At 42.3% G+C, this 15,938-nt stretch overlaps 1 protein-coding gene across 1 annotated transcript in view; it reads right to left on the bottom strand.

Annotated features, from left to right (window-relative positions):
* Positions 1 to 15,938, bottom strand: part of BOC (BOC cell adhesion associated, oncogene regulated) — a 253,113-nt gene that overhangs the window by 230,559 nt on the left and 6,616 nt on the right. The window contains exon 2 of the mRNA XM_030941125.1: positions 3,299 to 3,388. The gene's annotated coding sequence lies outside the window, so the exon portion shown is untranslated. The remainder of the gene's footprint in view (positions 1 to 3,298; positions 3,389 to 15,938) is intronic.

Raw genomic sequence — 15,938 nt, 5'->3', positions numbered from 1 at the left:
AGCAAGGGCTCTTTCAGAAGGAAGAAACCACAACATGTGTGTTGCATGTGTGTTTTGTGTGTGTGAGTGGTGTGTGTGCATGGTGTGTGTGTCCAGGACTGTGAAAAGTGGAGGTGGTGTTTGAGGAGGATTTTGACAGGGAGAAAGGATAGCAGAACTTTCCAGGTGAAGAAAATAATTTCCACAGCGGTGTAGAGATGGGAAAATACCGTGCATATTTGGAAAAATGGTAATCCAGATTTGTGGGAACATAAGGTCTAGTGAGATCTAGTCTAACCAATTAATCTACGTGATGAGAACTAAAATCCACATGTTTCTTTTAGAAATATAGTAAATGGAATAGCTTAGGACTTTGTCTTACACTTCAACAAAGCAGAGTGCTGTATATATTATATTTGTCAGATCACACACACACACACACACACACACACACACATTCGCTCTCTCACAGAGACATGCATGGACAGAAAACCATGCTGGGTAGTATAGTTACACAGACCTTGCTCTTGAGAAATAGCCTCTCGGGAGAAGGAGTGAAGGGTGAATAAATAATTGCAACATCGTACGGTCAACACTATTAGTACAAGTAAAGATGTGTGCAGTGCTCACGGCAGCCTAGAGGAGGGAAAGGAAATGAAGTTGGCATAGATTGTAAGGAAAGCTATATAGGGTAGCATTTGATTTAGGCCTCAGAGAATAAGTACGAGTTTGTCAATGGAAAGGGGGAAAGCAGGATGTTTTAGGTCAAGGAAACAGGAATGAAATGTGTGTGTAGTGTGGTGGGGGAGTGTGGGTAGAGCTTGAGAAAATGTGTTCATAGCAGGAAAAGTTGTCTCGTGGGCCAGAGCAGTGGTCCTCAGTGCTGATGATTTTGTCCCCCAATGGTTCTTCATGGGGGTGATTTTGCCACCCCGGGTACATTTGACAATGCCTACAGACATTTTTTAATTGTCACACTCTTGCCTGGGGAGGGGATGTTCTGCTGGTATCCAGTGGGTAGAGGCCAGAGATGCCACTAAATATCCTACAATACACAGGATAGTTCCTACGACAAAGAATTCTCCCCTTCAAAATGTCAATAGTGCCAAGGTTCAGAAACCTTTGGCTAGAATGTAGTAGTCCTAGAAAGAAGCAGAAGGAAATGAGATTGGAAGGATATACTGGTGTTAATTTGTAAAATGCCTTAAATGCCGTATAATATACTGATGGTTTCCAGAAAGGTAAACATTTTATTTTCATTGATTTAATTAGTCTCATTTGATTCAACAATATTCATTTATAGGATAATTCAATAAAAAGTGATAATGCTTATAAGTGACAAAAGAGAATTTTCTTTACAAAATTGTATAATTTTTAGCTTTGAGATCATTTGAACAGAGACTTTCTAATGGAAAAGTATCTATTTGAATCCTTTCCCTGGTTAGTAGCTGGATTCCTCTGCCTCTGGCCACTCCTCCTGCTTCCACTCAAGGTATCAGGGTTATTCGCTGAGCCTTCTGGCCAAGTTGGCCCATAAAGCACAGGGATGCTCAGGTGGACCTGGTCTCTTTAGGACTGTAGCTAGGAAGTAATTACTTGATTAGAGTCACAACTAGGTGTGGGTTCTCAGGAAAGACTGGCTGTGGTCCAGGACTAATACAAGACGTTTTGAACAGAAGTCTGGGGATCAGTTTTTCTAAGCCTTATTTGTGTTGGAAAAGTTGAGTTCATATCATCATCACTTAATGGAGTCCTTTTTTTCCCATACTCTTCCATTAGGAACCCCTGCATCACCCCCTGAGTGGGGTATTAGACTCACTTTATAATGAAGAGGTTGATAATTGGCAGGAAGTTACTTAGGAAATACAATGCCATCAAAGCCTATTTTCAACCATCTAAACAAAGGTATCTGCCCAGAAATAATTTCCCAATGTAAAGGGGAGGCAGAAGACTATAGGACACACCCTTCATTCAGATGAAAGAAGGCTGCTTACTAAAGTTTGTGTACTAGTGGTTCTCAAATCCTTAAGCACAGGGAACATTTTCAAAATACTAGGATTTTTGATGGCACACTTCAAGGGATTAAATGGAATCCACTGTGATTATCATACTACAATGGCATTCATACATTAAAGTTAAAGGGATACAACCTATGTGCCCAGAGAGAAAGAGAGGTCACAAGTGAAAAAGTCAGACCATCCTCCCAGAAAGTGTATGCCCCATGGTAGACTTGCCAGATAAAATACAGGAGGCCAAGTTCATTTTGAATTTCAGATACATAATGAATATTTTTGAGTATAACTTTGTCCCATGCTAAACTCATTTATCTGAAATTCAAATGTAACTGAATACCTTGTATTTTTACTTGCTAAATCCAGCAACCCTATTCCAGAGAGAGCGTGAGATGGGAGTCTTCCATTCATTCCGCCAGTATCTGTGCCCACGCACTTCTCCCGGGTGAGCATCTTGCTCCTTTACATACGATTGTTGTTAACAGTGCATACAACATGGCCCCTAAATCCAAGCCAACTAATTCAGCTAGTGTCCACCTAAAGAAATCACGCTCTGTGTTAACGCTGGAGGGAGAAAAGGATTGTCTAAAATGGACTTACTAAGAGACGGTATGTTTGTCTCTGATGTGGAACATTCCCTAAGTATTTTCGTTATTTGGCAAACATTAATTGAGCATCAGAAATGTTCCGGTCACTTAGGATGGAACAAGAAACTAAATATTGCTGTTCTCATGGTGCCTACATACTTGTAGGGGGGAGACTGTTTGATGCTCATTTTTATCCCAGGGTTGACCTGAGTTAGATGTGAGTTCACGTATCAGCTGCAACACACTTTAGTACTTTGTTATTTGAATACCTCTGCTTTCCGCCCTGATTATGTTTTCTCGTATACTCCTGAGGCAAAATTCTTGCTATGCCAGCACCTCCCACAGTAGACCTTATGAGGATAGACAGCAATAAATACTGGTGTAAAAGATAAAGCTTTTAGGAACATGACTCTTAACTGAAAACTTTTTGTTTCTTGGCATGTGTGCATGTGCTTATGTGTTTGTGAGTATACAGATAATGCACAAATAATGGGTTTCCTGGAAATGTTGGTTGTACAGAGATTATCTTTCTTGACCATTTTTGTCCCCAAAGCAAGCACTTGAAAGAATTCAATAACAACTTCGTGAGCAGAAAAAGATGGCCCCTGCTCAGAACTTGGTTCAGCAGCAGACACTGAAATGTGGCTTGGCTCTGTCCCTTGGCATAGTTCTAGGGTTTTATGTTCCACGAGAGGCCTTGGAGGGAGGAGGTACTGGTACCTTTTCAGAATTTCATCAAATCAGGCACAGACTTGCTGGCAGCCACAGCAGAGGGATCTTATTGATCTTTGCCCAACTCTCAGGAGGTAACTGGAAAAAGAGAGGAAAGCAAAACAAGCAACTAAATCTGCAGCCTTATAAATTTGACTTGATAATTTTGTCTCAAGGCTGTCAAAGAGTAGAAATAATGATTTCATTTTTTTGTTTGTTTGTTTTTTTGAGACGGAGTCTCGCTCTGTCGCCCAGGCTGGAGTGCAGTGGCCAGATCTCAGCTCACTGCAAGCTCCGACCCCAGGGTTTACGCCATTCTCCTGCCTCAGCCTCCCAAGTAGCTGGGACTACAGGCGCCCGCCACCTCGCCCGGCTAGTTTTTTGTATTTTTTAGTAGAGACGGGGTTTCACTGTATTGGCCAGGATGGTCTCGATCTCCTGACCTCATGATCCGCCCGTCTCGGCCTCCCAAAGTGCTGAGATTACAGGCTTGAGCCACCGCGCCCGGCCGAAATAATGATTTTTCTCCAAGTCCAATTATTGGGCATTTAGTATTTAACTCAGATAAAATACATTCGAGCGTACCTATCAACTTTTTTCTTTTCTTTTTCTTTTTTTCAGTATAGCTGTTCTTAGCATCAGATGACTCTGCTCCTTGAAAATACATTTAAGTGATGCCATTCCTGTCCAAAACCACCACTGACTCCTTCTTCGGGGGGCAAGCCTTGACATCACGTGCATTTTGCCCGTGAGAGGTTTCTCCGATTATCTGAAAATCTTCTGCCAGGGATAAGGCGATTTGTCTCCTTTCTGTCTGAGGCTGTGGATCTTGGTTTGCAGAGGAGGGCTGCAACCTAGTAGCTTCCTCCGCGTGGCTTCTCACTGAAGCCAGAATGACTCATTTAGAAAGTAATCTGGGTGCAGCCTCTTGCTGCCCTCTGGTGGAGAGAACGGGTATTGAACAAGCCACAACAGGACTGATCTCTGAGGCAAATGCTGTAAAGTGTCAGCGCAAAGGTCCACGGGGGAATAATTACACTTCAAGCTATTATCTAAATGAATGGAATTCATCTAAATGAATGGAGTTGGAACGGTTGTTCTATGAGAATCTGATTTCTCAGCAACAGGCTTTAATTCCATCCCCTTTTTATTTCTGTTTGCTGAGAACTGGTTTCTCATTTCTCCACGCTTGTTCTTCCTTTTCGTGAACAATCATTTTGTGTATTTTGAGATAATTATAAAATTCTTGTACCCTCATTTTAAAACATTTCCAGAAAGTGAAAGTCAGCATGTGACCCAGGAAAATTCTAATTCTTAATACACTCGAGATTGTAAACTAGCGTTTAGACCTATATATTCAGATCAAATTCCAAACCAAAATTCATTTCAGAAGTTTAAATAAAACAAATTAGTTTTATATCTTCTGAGTCCCTTCATGAAAGTGAGAGGTTGTCTTCTTAAGACTTTTGCATACAAGTTACATTTCAAGAGAATGTGCTTATTTTTTAAGCCCTAAACATGAGAAAATTCTCAAAAAGTATATCCAGGTAGAAGCATGCAATTTTAATTAAAATCTACTACTACTCTTTTTAGAATCCAGGAAAAATTTTGGAGACTAGAGTATGGGATATTAACACATTATGCATCAGTGTACGACTGACCTTTCAAATGTGTTCCAGTGCTCTCTAGAGCTGCTGTGCTTTTTGAATTAAGAAATTCTTCTTTGTTTTAAATTTTTATTTTTTGAGATGGAATTTCGCTCTTGTTGCCCAGGCTGGAGTGCAATGGCATCATCTTGGCTCACCGCAACCTCTGCCTCCCAGGTTCAAGCGTTTCTCCTGCTTCAGCCTCGAGAGTAGCTGGGATTACAGGCATGCGTCATCACGCCCGGCTAATTTTTTTGTATTTTGAGGAGAGATGGGGTTTCTCCATGTTGGTCAGGCTGGTCTCGAACTCCCGACCTCAGGTGATCTGCCCACCTCGGCCTCCCAAAGTGCTGGGATTACAGGTGTGGGCCACTGTGCCCGGCCTGAATTAAGAAATTCTTAATGCCAGGTTAGTGATTGGTTCATATATGAAGGATTTTTTATTCATGAGTTAATTCATTTGGTTTTTATTCAACAAGTATTCCCTAAGCACCCACATGCCAATGCTATGGAAGATGAATTCATCACCTGCATGAAGGTGCTTACAGAGCTGAGAGTAAATGTCTTGAGAACAAGGCAGACCATGGGCAGCTCACAAGAGAGGCAGAGGTAACACGATATCAGAATTCAGAGATGAGGGCTGGGTGCAGTGGCTCATGCCTGTAATCCTAGCACTTTGGGAGGCTGAGGTGGGTGGATCACTTGAGGTCAGGAGTTCGAGACCAGCCTGACCAACAGGGTAAAACCCTGTCTCTGCTAAAAATACAAAAATTAGCCAGGCATGGTAACATGTACCTGTAATACCAGCTACTAAGGAGGCTGAGGCAGGAGAATCTCTTGAACTCAGGAGGCTGAGGTTGCAGTGAGCCAAGATAGCACCACTGCACTCCAGCCTGGGCCACAGAGTGAGACTCATGTCAAAAAAAAAAAAAAAAAAAAATTCAGAGATGAAAGAGATTACTTCCAGTTCCAGTTTTGGGAGCAGGTGAAATAAGGGGCTTTTCTGAACTAGAAATTAAAGTGTGAACAAGATTTGGATGTAAAATCATTCTACATGGCAGAAATTTGGAAATTTCTTCCTTAGGTATAATTTTTTGTGGGAAAATAAGCTAGAGGCAGCTTCTAAAAGTCATGCAAATGACTTTCAGGCATCTTTTGAAATGTGAGAGTTCATGACATTTCAGATACTATCAATTCTTGATTGACCTCTGCCCTTTACACATGAGATTTCTGCCCTCTTCCTCAAAATACTCTTCTCTCACCAAGCCAAAAGCAGTAAAACAAGAGAGGAGGAATAACTGGTTTAATTGGCTCTCCCTGTCACTATATTCTCCTTAAGTAACCAGTGCTACTCATTTGATGTCATACTCCACTCGGGCTGCTATAACAAAAATATCATAAACTGGGTGGCTCATAAACAACAAATATTTGTTTCTTACAGTTCTGGAGGCTGGGAAGTCCAAGATCAAGCTACTCACAGATTTGGTATCTGGGGAGGGTTCATTTCCTGCTTCATAGTTGGTGGCTTCTCACTGTGTTCTCATAAGGTGAAAGGGGCTAATGAGCTACCTTGGGTCTATCTTACAATGGCACCAATTCCATTCATGAGGACTCTTACCTTTGTGACCCAGTTACCTCCTGATATCATCACCCTGGGGGTTAGGATTTCAACTTAAGGATTTTGGAGGATATAATATTCAGACCACAGCATTTGATGAATTTCTTTCTTTCTTTCTTTCTTTCTTTTTTGATACAGAGTCTCACTCTGTTGCCCACGCTGCAGTGCAGTGGTGTAATCTCAGCTTACTGCAACTTCTGCCTCCCGGGTTCAAGCAATTCTCCTGCCTCACCCTTTGAGTAGTAGCTGGGATTACAGGCGTGTGCCACCAAGCCCAGCTAATTTTTGTAGTTTTAGTAGAGATGGGGTTTCACTATGTTGGCCAGGCTGGTCTTGAACTCCTGACCTCAGGTGATTCACCCACTTCAGCCTCCCAAAGTGCTGAGATTACAGGTGTGAGCCACCACACCGGGTGATGAATATTTATTGTGTACCTATTATATGCCAGATATACTGCTAGCTACTAAAAGTCAACAGTTAGCAAGCACACATGGTCCGTTTTCTTAAAAAGCTTTTACTGGCTATAGACAGCCAATAAAGCAATAGAATACAACTCTTAATGTATAATAAGAAAAGCAGTACACCACAAATATCAACCTGGCCTTTGGTGTAAGGCAATCTGGACTCTGTTGAATACTTGCCATGTGACCGGGCTACTTAACCTCTTTACACTCAGTTTTTGGTATAAATATATTCCTAGTTCACCTAATGGTCTGAGCAGGTGTTCCTGGCCTGCAGTGACTTTCCTCCAGGCCATAATTCCTTCTTGTGATTTTGCCATCCCCTAGGGCTTCATCCTCACAGCTGAAGGGGAAAGAGAGACTGTGAAAGAGGGATAGATGCTTTTTTAAAACACACTGCTCTGGAAATGCCATCTATTGGCTAGAACTCAGTCATTTGGCCAAACTTAATTCAAGTAAGGCTGGAAAAGGTAGCTCAGCTGTGCACCCAGGAATAAGAAGAGAACATGGATCTTGTTGAACACCTAGAAGTATTTGACACAACCTTTGTAAACCACATTAAGAAGTTCAGATTTATCACGGAATTAACAAGCCAATGAAAGCGAAGGAGTAAAATCAGCATATTTTTCATTTTTGGAAAATCATTCTATCAGCAGTGAAAAGAATGGCTTGGGTGATTGATTGGATAACTGAGTGGGTAGTAATGTTATTCAGTGAGATACAGGAAGAGGTGTGAGTTTTCAGGGAGGAGAGCGGGAGGTGAGTTCAACTGAAGTCACGTTGAATATGAGGTGCTTCAAGATCTTCAGATACACAGAGATGTGCTCTAGTTACAAACACTTAAGTCTAAAGCTCAGGAAAGAAATCTGAACTAGAGGTATACCTTTGTGAATTTTCAACTTATAGATGGAGCTTTGGGGGTTTGTAGAGAAAAACAATATAAAGGAAAGGACAGAGGAAGAGGAACCAGCAAAAGCAACTGAGCAGGAGCATCCTGTAGAGGCAAAAGTGGCTGAATATGCTGCCACACCTGCCACAGGAAGAGATTATTCAAGGAGGCAGTGGACAACAATATCAAAGCAAGACACCGACTTTTATAAAAAAGGAGGTTGTGGGTGAAATGCTCTGGTTATTCTGTGTATCCACCATTCTCCCATCTTTCCTGTGCCCCTGAAGGCTGAGCTCTGTAGACTTTATCACTTAGGCTCCCTTGCTCTCTAGCTTTCAACTGGGTTTGGCCAATGGGAAGCAATGACAGATGGGATGACTGAAACAGAGAGAGCAGAATATTTTTCTCCAGTTCCATCCAGCTTTAGTATCTTTTCTTAGGCAGTAAGTCCACCGCTCCTTGACTTCAATTCCCACCAGGTGTCCTCTTCTCCCTGGTTTTCACTCTTACTGTTCTATTTCCTCCTCTTGTCTCTTCGGCCCTAGGAATGATAATGGCTTCCTACTGTCACTGCTCTTGGAGTGCCTCACGATTCCATTTTTGATGACTTCATCCTGCCTATATCTCTGTAAGCAGCTTCTTCCCTTGAACCATGTGGGATGAATTCTGCTTCTTGCTGGTATGCTGACTGATCTTGTAATATTAGTATTTAGAAACTAAATTGCAATTGGCAGAAGGGTGAATATTTGGTGAAGTAGGAGTTAGGCTTTCAAGGAGTTTGGCTGTGGAATTCATCATCTTTCTCCACTTGCCTGAAAGGAGAAAGGATGGAGGAAAGAAAGGAAAGGGAGATAGTACAAGTGGAGAAACCTTGAGTGGAAGGAGTTTTTTTGTTTTTTTGTTTTTTTTCCAACATGGAAGAGACCTGTTAATGTTTAAGTACTCATAGGAAAGACCCAACAGAAAGAATTTATTATTGATGTAAGAAAGTAGGGGACTTATTAATTGCTTGAAGCTTATGAGAAGGCAGAAGGATTTGGGACACAGGATGCATATGGGAGGATTTGACTTGGGTGAGGGGAAGGTCACCTTATCTGTTGTAAGTGATAGAATGGAAGACAGGATGAGTGGGAGACAAGTAAGTTTGTAGGGTTGGTGTCAGAAAGTTGAGAGAGTTCTTATCTAAGGGCTTCTGCTTTTTCTGGAATCCCAGAACATTCAGAGGGTAGAATTATTATAGAGTTGGGCATTTGCCTGGAAAATCTCATGGAAGTACATGGGGCAAGGGAATTGAGAATGCTGGCAAGAAATGGACTGGGGACAAATAAAGATGAAAGTGGGGGTACTGATGAGAGAGAACAGGGTGCTGGGGACTAGTGATTCAGTGCAGTTTAAGATCAGATTTATAGGGAGTAACTTCAGTAAGAAAGTTGGAAAATAGGAAACTACTGTCAGAAATGGAAATGTCTGAATTCACGATTTCAGAGAAGGAACAACTCTGGTTGATGGTAAGATTTAGGATATGGCTGGAGAGTGCATGCCTGCAGTGAGGATGATATGAAGGTTACTGGAGATGAGGACACTAAAGGAAGTGGGATGATGGAGGCCTTGGGATGGAGAGAAACCAAAGTCTCTAAGACGGCTGCTTCCATGAGGGGAAAAGCACATGAGGAAAACATTTCTTTCCCATCCTAGGGGTCCCTGGCATCTTCCTAGTCATCCTAATGTAACATCCCATCACCTGTCTCCTTCAGGACCATGCCTGGTGGGAGCCCCTGCCCCAGGCCTGGAAGCAGCTCCCTTCTGCCTCCATGCTCCCACCATGGCATCATTGCTGAGGAAGTCCCAGCTCCCACTTTCCACATGATGAGGAAACTAGTTCTAGTCAAGACAAGATCTGGACCATTGAAGTGAAAACACGGTGGAAAGAGGGACCAAAATCACCTTCCCCAAGCAAGAAAGGAGATCAAACCTCTAAAAACATTCCAGCTGACATCATCTTTGTTTTAAAGGACAAGCCACAAGCCACGTAGTATTTTTAAGAGAAATGGCTCTGATGTCATCTGTCCTGGCAGGATCAGCATTTGGGAGGCTCTGTGTGGGTGCACCGTGAACATCCCACTCTGGACAGAAAGGCTATACCCATCGTATTCAAGGAAGTCATCAGGACTGGCATGCGGTGAAAAGTCCCTGGAGAAGACCTCCCTCTCCCCAAAGCGCCCAAGAAATATGGGGACTTCATTATTGAGTTTGAAGTGATCTTCCCCTAATGGATTCCCCAGAGGTCAAGAACTGTACTTGAGCAAGTTCTTCCAATATAGCTACCTGCATTCCCCAAGGACAAACCAGGAAGCTTTCCAGAGCTCAAGGATTTCAGGACTGTTCTCCAGTTGTAGACCATGAGAGGACAGGTGGGCCCAGGGAAGGCTTTCAGACTGCTGAAAGTTTTCCATAGACTATATTACAATCTTTCAAAGTCATGCACTAGGGGGGAAAAAAGCTCCCACTTTGGCTGCCAGGGCTTGTTGAGGTGGAGGGTGACACAAGGTGAGGAAAGATATGCTCCTGCTATCTTGCCCTTGACCATGGAAAGCACTTTTCTGTAGCAATCCTGGGATCCAGAGTTGGTCTCTATGGAACCAATGGTAGGAATATCGTGTCTGATTGCAGTAGAGGGGCTTTGGTGGGCTGGCTCTGGATCCTTATCATCATCCTTTACATTAATTTTGTCAGAGAATGGGTTCATCTTCAAACAATGGACTTAGAAATGGCTTTTGTAAATTAGGGATTGTGTTAAATTGCACGCTGGCCTCTGAATACCTCAGAAAATAGATTGCTATCAACAGGCGCTTTTTCTCTATGTTTCTGTGAGGTTCTAGGAGTTGAGATAGGAGATGGATTGTCAACAATGATCCTTGCTAAATGAGCACTTTGTGTTTATAATTGAGATATTTTAACATTTAAAAAATAATATGTCATCTTATAGAGGTAATTTATGTTCACTGAACAATTCAGAAAATTAAAAGAATAGAAAACAAAACTCTTCTGTATTCCTACTAACTGGAAATAACTATTATTAATATCTTAGCATCATTTTTTACTCTGGGTACACATCCCCATTTGCCCCTTTCCCAACTTGGAGTCATATGTATATCCAGTTTGATTATCTCCTTTATTCATTTAATAAAATGTGAGCACTGTGGAGTCCTGTTAAGATGAGTAAGCAACAACGAAGAAGGGGTCCAACGTCAGGGAGAACAATTGTTCTGAGACAGGTAACCACAAACAACCGCGGGTACGACAACTTTGCTCTGCACATAGCCCCAGTAGTATGACCTCGTTCTATAAATATCCCTTCTAGCACAACCCTATAAAACTTTCCTCCACACCCTGCTTCCTTGCAGACAGCCCCTTCTTTGCTGTGCTGCCCATTGCACCCTTGCAATGTATCTTCATACTTTCTCTAATAAACCTGTCTTTCTTTACCTATAGCTGTCTTGGTTAATTCCTTTACCGCCTGCAATGCCAGCCCCAGTCAGTCAGACCTGCGACAAGTACTTCTCTGGGTCATTAAAAATTTCTTTTTTAAAAAATGATTGTGGCAAAGTCTTCTAGTTGTTCACTATCCCTCCCTCCCTCCCTTCCTTCCTTCTTTCTTTTTCTTTTTTTGAGACAGAGTCTTGCTCTGTCACCCAGGCTGGAGTGCAATGGTGCGATCTTGGCTCACTGCAACCTCCGCCTCCTGGGCTCAAGTGATTCTCATGTCTCAGCCTCCCAAATAGCTAGGATTACAGGCGTGCACCGCCATGCTCGGTTAATGTTTGTATTTTTAGTAGAGATGGCGTTTCACCATGTTGGCCAGGCTGGTCTTGAATTCCTGACCACAAGTGATCCACCTGTCTTGGCCTCCCAAAGTGCTGGGATTACAGGTATAAGCCACTGTGGTTGATCTATTTCCTTCTTCCTGGGTATGCAACTAGACTATGTTTCCTGGCCTCCCTTGCAGTTAGGCGCAGCCAAAGGAACATGAGTGAATGTAATGAGTATATTCCTGGGCCAGTGCTTGTAAGAGGCAGGCATGTCCTACCTCTATGTTATCTGTTCCCCCTTCTTATAGCTGGATGCAGATGATGACAAGGCCTTAGGAGATTTCAAGGTCACAGGATGGAAGGAACCTAAAATTTGAATAATCATGTGCTGAACAAGATGGGGAACACTGGTGAGAATAAACATCTAATGTGCTTGATCTATTACATATTTTGGATCTGTTTGTTATAGCCATTTTGCTTACCCTAACTGTTTTTCATTCTACAGGCATACCATAATTTCTAAGAGGAAATGGTTTTGTTTTGTTTTTTTGAGACAGAGTTTCGCACTGTTGCCCAGGCTGGAGTACAATGGCACAATCTCTGCTCACTGCAACCTCTGCCTCCCGGGTTCAAGCAATTGTCCTGCCTCAGCCTCCTGAGTAGCTGGGATTACAGGTGCCTGTCACCATGCCTGGCTAATTTTTTGTATTTTCAGTAGAGATGGGGTTTCACTATGTTGGCCAGGCTGGTCTTGAACTCCTGACCTCATGATCTGCCCACCTCAGCCTCCCAAGTGCGGGAATTACAGGTGTGAGCCACCACACCAGACCAGGAAATGTTTCTTATTAAACTGTAGTAGGTTGTTAAAAATGGCCCCCAATGAGTGAATCACATCTCCCTGTGTCCATGTCTCTTTGTAATATTCTTGATTGCTTTCCCCAACAAAAGCAGGGGGTCTATTTCCTCATTCCTGGAGCCTAGGCTGCCCTTATGAGTTTTTTGGCCAGAAGAATGAGAAGAAAGTAGCATTTGAGGACTTCTGAGCCCAGATCCTAAGGGGCCTTGCATCATCTGCTCTTGCTCAGTGTGGACCCCAGCTACTATATAAAGAAGCCCAGATTATCCTATTTGTGTAGAGAGTCTGTGTGGAGAGATAGGTCCTAGATGATGAGATAACATGTGGAGACAGAAGCCACATGGAGGAGAACTGAAGCCCTACACACATGTGAGTCCAAGTAAAGCCATGAGAATAAATATCCAGGCATCTCAGTCTACCTTTAGCCATTTGAGCCATCCCAGGAGGGATGCCAGACTTGTAACTGAAACCATCTGGGAGTCTCCCAATCCAGTCAAGTCACCCACCCAACACCACCATGTGGAGCAGAGACAAGCCACCCCTGCAGAGCCCTGTCCACATTCCTGACCCACAATACTGTAAGCATTAACATAGTTATTTTAAGTTACTAAGCTATTAATTGTTAGCCAGTAACAGAAAACTGAAACATGGATACTGCAGGAGAGAAAAGGCAATATCTTTTCCTCACCCATTGCAAGGCTCATGACTGACACCCTGGAACAAAAGACAGATTAACAAAGGAAACACTTAAAACTTATATTTAACGAAAGTTTTACATGACATGGAACCCTTCAAAAATCATGACCCAAAGACCCAGGGAAAACTGTATTTTTATGGTAAGTCTGATGAAAGAAGTGGATAGTTGTGTAGAAATATGACTGGACAAAGAAGAGTATGACCGAATGGCAATAAACAGGAATTATGGAGGAGAACTTAGCAAGGCCTGTTTGTTCAGATTCTTCTTTATGTCTTCCTTTATTTCCTTTAGATATAGAGCAGGACACCTGTGTCGTGATGTCTTAAGGCCTACTTTCAGGGGAGGTAGGTCAGATAATTATTTTATGGCTGGCTCTCTTGCAGAACGGTGGGAGAGCTGAGAGAATGACCTTGCTTCTGTGGTTTTCTCAATTTCTAGAGTCTCACACTTTGAACCCCAACAGTATTTATATGTGTTCACATTTTTGTTACTGTAAATGACAGTGATGAACATCCTTGTACTGAATTTCCTGTCCATCAAGAGACTCTATATTGTTGAACTTGTTTAAATCTGGAAACTAAGTAAGAAGTCATGTCTCTCCAGTTTGGTGCTCAAATCAAGTTCCTGGTTCCTTTCACATAGAGGAAGTAATATTTTCATAGGCTGCAATCTATTTAATTCCTGCAGACACTGTGGTCAATTAGCCTCCACTAAAGTTCCTTGCTAGTCAAAACAATCTGGTTACCATTTTGTCCCTATTGTCCATTATAGTAAACGCATCAACCTGTCTCTTATAATTAATCATTGCCAGTTGGCCTTTATCATTCTGGGATCCCATTGAAGTCAAGGGGCCAATTTCAATGATGGTATCTTCTACCATCACTCCAACCTACAGAAGACAGCCATTGCAGAACTTTGTAAAGAAACTGATAGCACCTCATTAATGTATTTCTCACACCTCATTAATGTATTTCTCAATGCCTTAGTGGAGGGCATGACCTCTGAGGTCTCTCAGAAGACACAGTCGGGGTGGGGTGGATGTGCAGACCACAGATTATATATCCATTCCAACATTCCCATTTTTCTAAGTCTTTGGATCTCTCCTTTTACATTAATACAGGAAAATGTTGGCATCTTAACCTCACTGAATGTAGGTTATAGCTGGATTCAAGTTTCAATCATCAAAGAAAACTGTTAGATACACTTCTAGTTGCAAGACTCTCTAGAAACTGATATGATGACTCATATTGATACATTTGGTTTAGTCCAGTGCTTTATATTCCATCCTCTATGGTCTAATAACCTTAAAATCCAACACTACTTCAGTTTCTGTCACTAAAAATCAGCAACATTTTGCAACTATTTTGAAATCTAAAGTATTTCTTTCCATTTCAGACTTTGTACCTGTCCCCCTGGAGCAAACTGAGATCTGATTTTAGTTATAGCTCTAGAAGTGATGAGAAGTGGTTTTGGTGGGTCTTGAGGTTATTATACGGTCTTCATACAAGTCTCCTCAGACACAGGAAGGCAGACTGCTCCAAGATTCTCAGCTTTTCCCGAGTTCAACTAATTCCGAGGCTCAGAGTCCTTCTTCCTACCAATCAATGCTCTAACTTTCACGTATGAGATTTTTGAGTCTATGAATTCAATTTAGGTTGTAATTCTGCAACCCACAGAACTGAATTTTGGGTCAAGGTCAGCTATGAAACTATAAGAAATAACATAATTTTAGGGCCACCATAGACACTCCCTGATTCTCTGTGACTTGAGCTGTGTTAAATACCTAAGCGTGTCACTTTCTGTAGGCTTTCCAGTGCACTCAGAAGCATCACTGCTACTGTAACAGTCGTGGAGTCAGCAGGCTTCAGAGGGCACTTCCATCGCAGTCAGCTTCAGGTGACTAAGTATGACGCTGCAGCACACCAAGGATTTCTAATACCCAATTTCCCCATCACTACTGTGTTCAAAGCTGAACATGGCCAAACAAAGCACAGAATTCCATTTAGAGGGGCCGTTTTCTGTGACCACTTCTGGTTCCAAATATCATATCAGTCAGAGTCCATTAGTGAAACAGTATAATACAGTGTTATATATTTTACTGGAAAGAATTTTCTTTTTCGAGATGGAGTTTCACTCTTGTTGCCCAGGCTGGAGTGCAATGGCGCAATATCAGTTCACTGCAACCTCTGCCTCCCGGGTTCAAGGATTCTCCTGCCTCAGCCTCCCAAGTAGCTGAAATTACAAGCATGCACCACCATGCCTGGCTAATTTTTTTGCATTTTTAGTAGAGAGAGGGTTTCACCATGTGGGTCAGGCTGATCTCAAACTCCTGGCCTCAAGTGATCCACCCACTTCAGTCTCCCAAAGCGCTGGGATTACAGGCACGAGCCACCGTGCCTGGTCATCAGAAAGAATTTAAGGAATATAAGGAATTGGTTAAATGAATGTTTAAAAACTAACATGAAAAGATGATACAACACTGAAGTAACACAGAGATAACTGCTGAAAGCAGTTACAATCCCTGGAACTGGAGAGACCAGGCAAAGAAATTTGGTGTTATCAGAATTTAGATTTTTAGAGAAAGGCACTTAGAGAATTGGGACCTAGACCTCTAAGGACAGAACACCATCCCGGTGCTGCTAGTACCTCTGAGGGTTGTTCTGAGCATGTGTC

This window comes from Rhinopithecus roxellana, chromosome 1 (assembly GCF_007565055.1).
Source record: "Rhinopithecus roxellana isolate Shanxi Qingling chromosome 1, ASM756505v1, whole genome shotgun sequence".
NCBI lineage: Eukaryota > Metazoa > Chordata > Mammalia > Primates > Cercopithecidae > Rhinopithecus > Rhinopithecus roxellana.
This window is presented reverse-complemented; position numbering and strand designations above follow the sequence as displayed.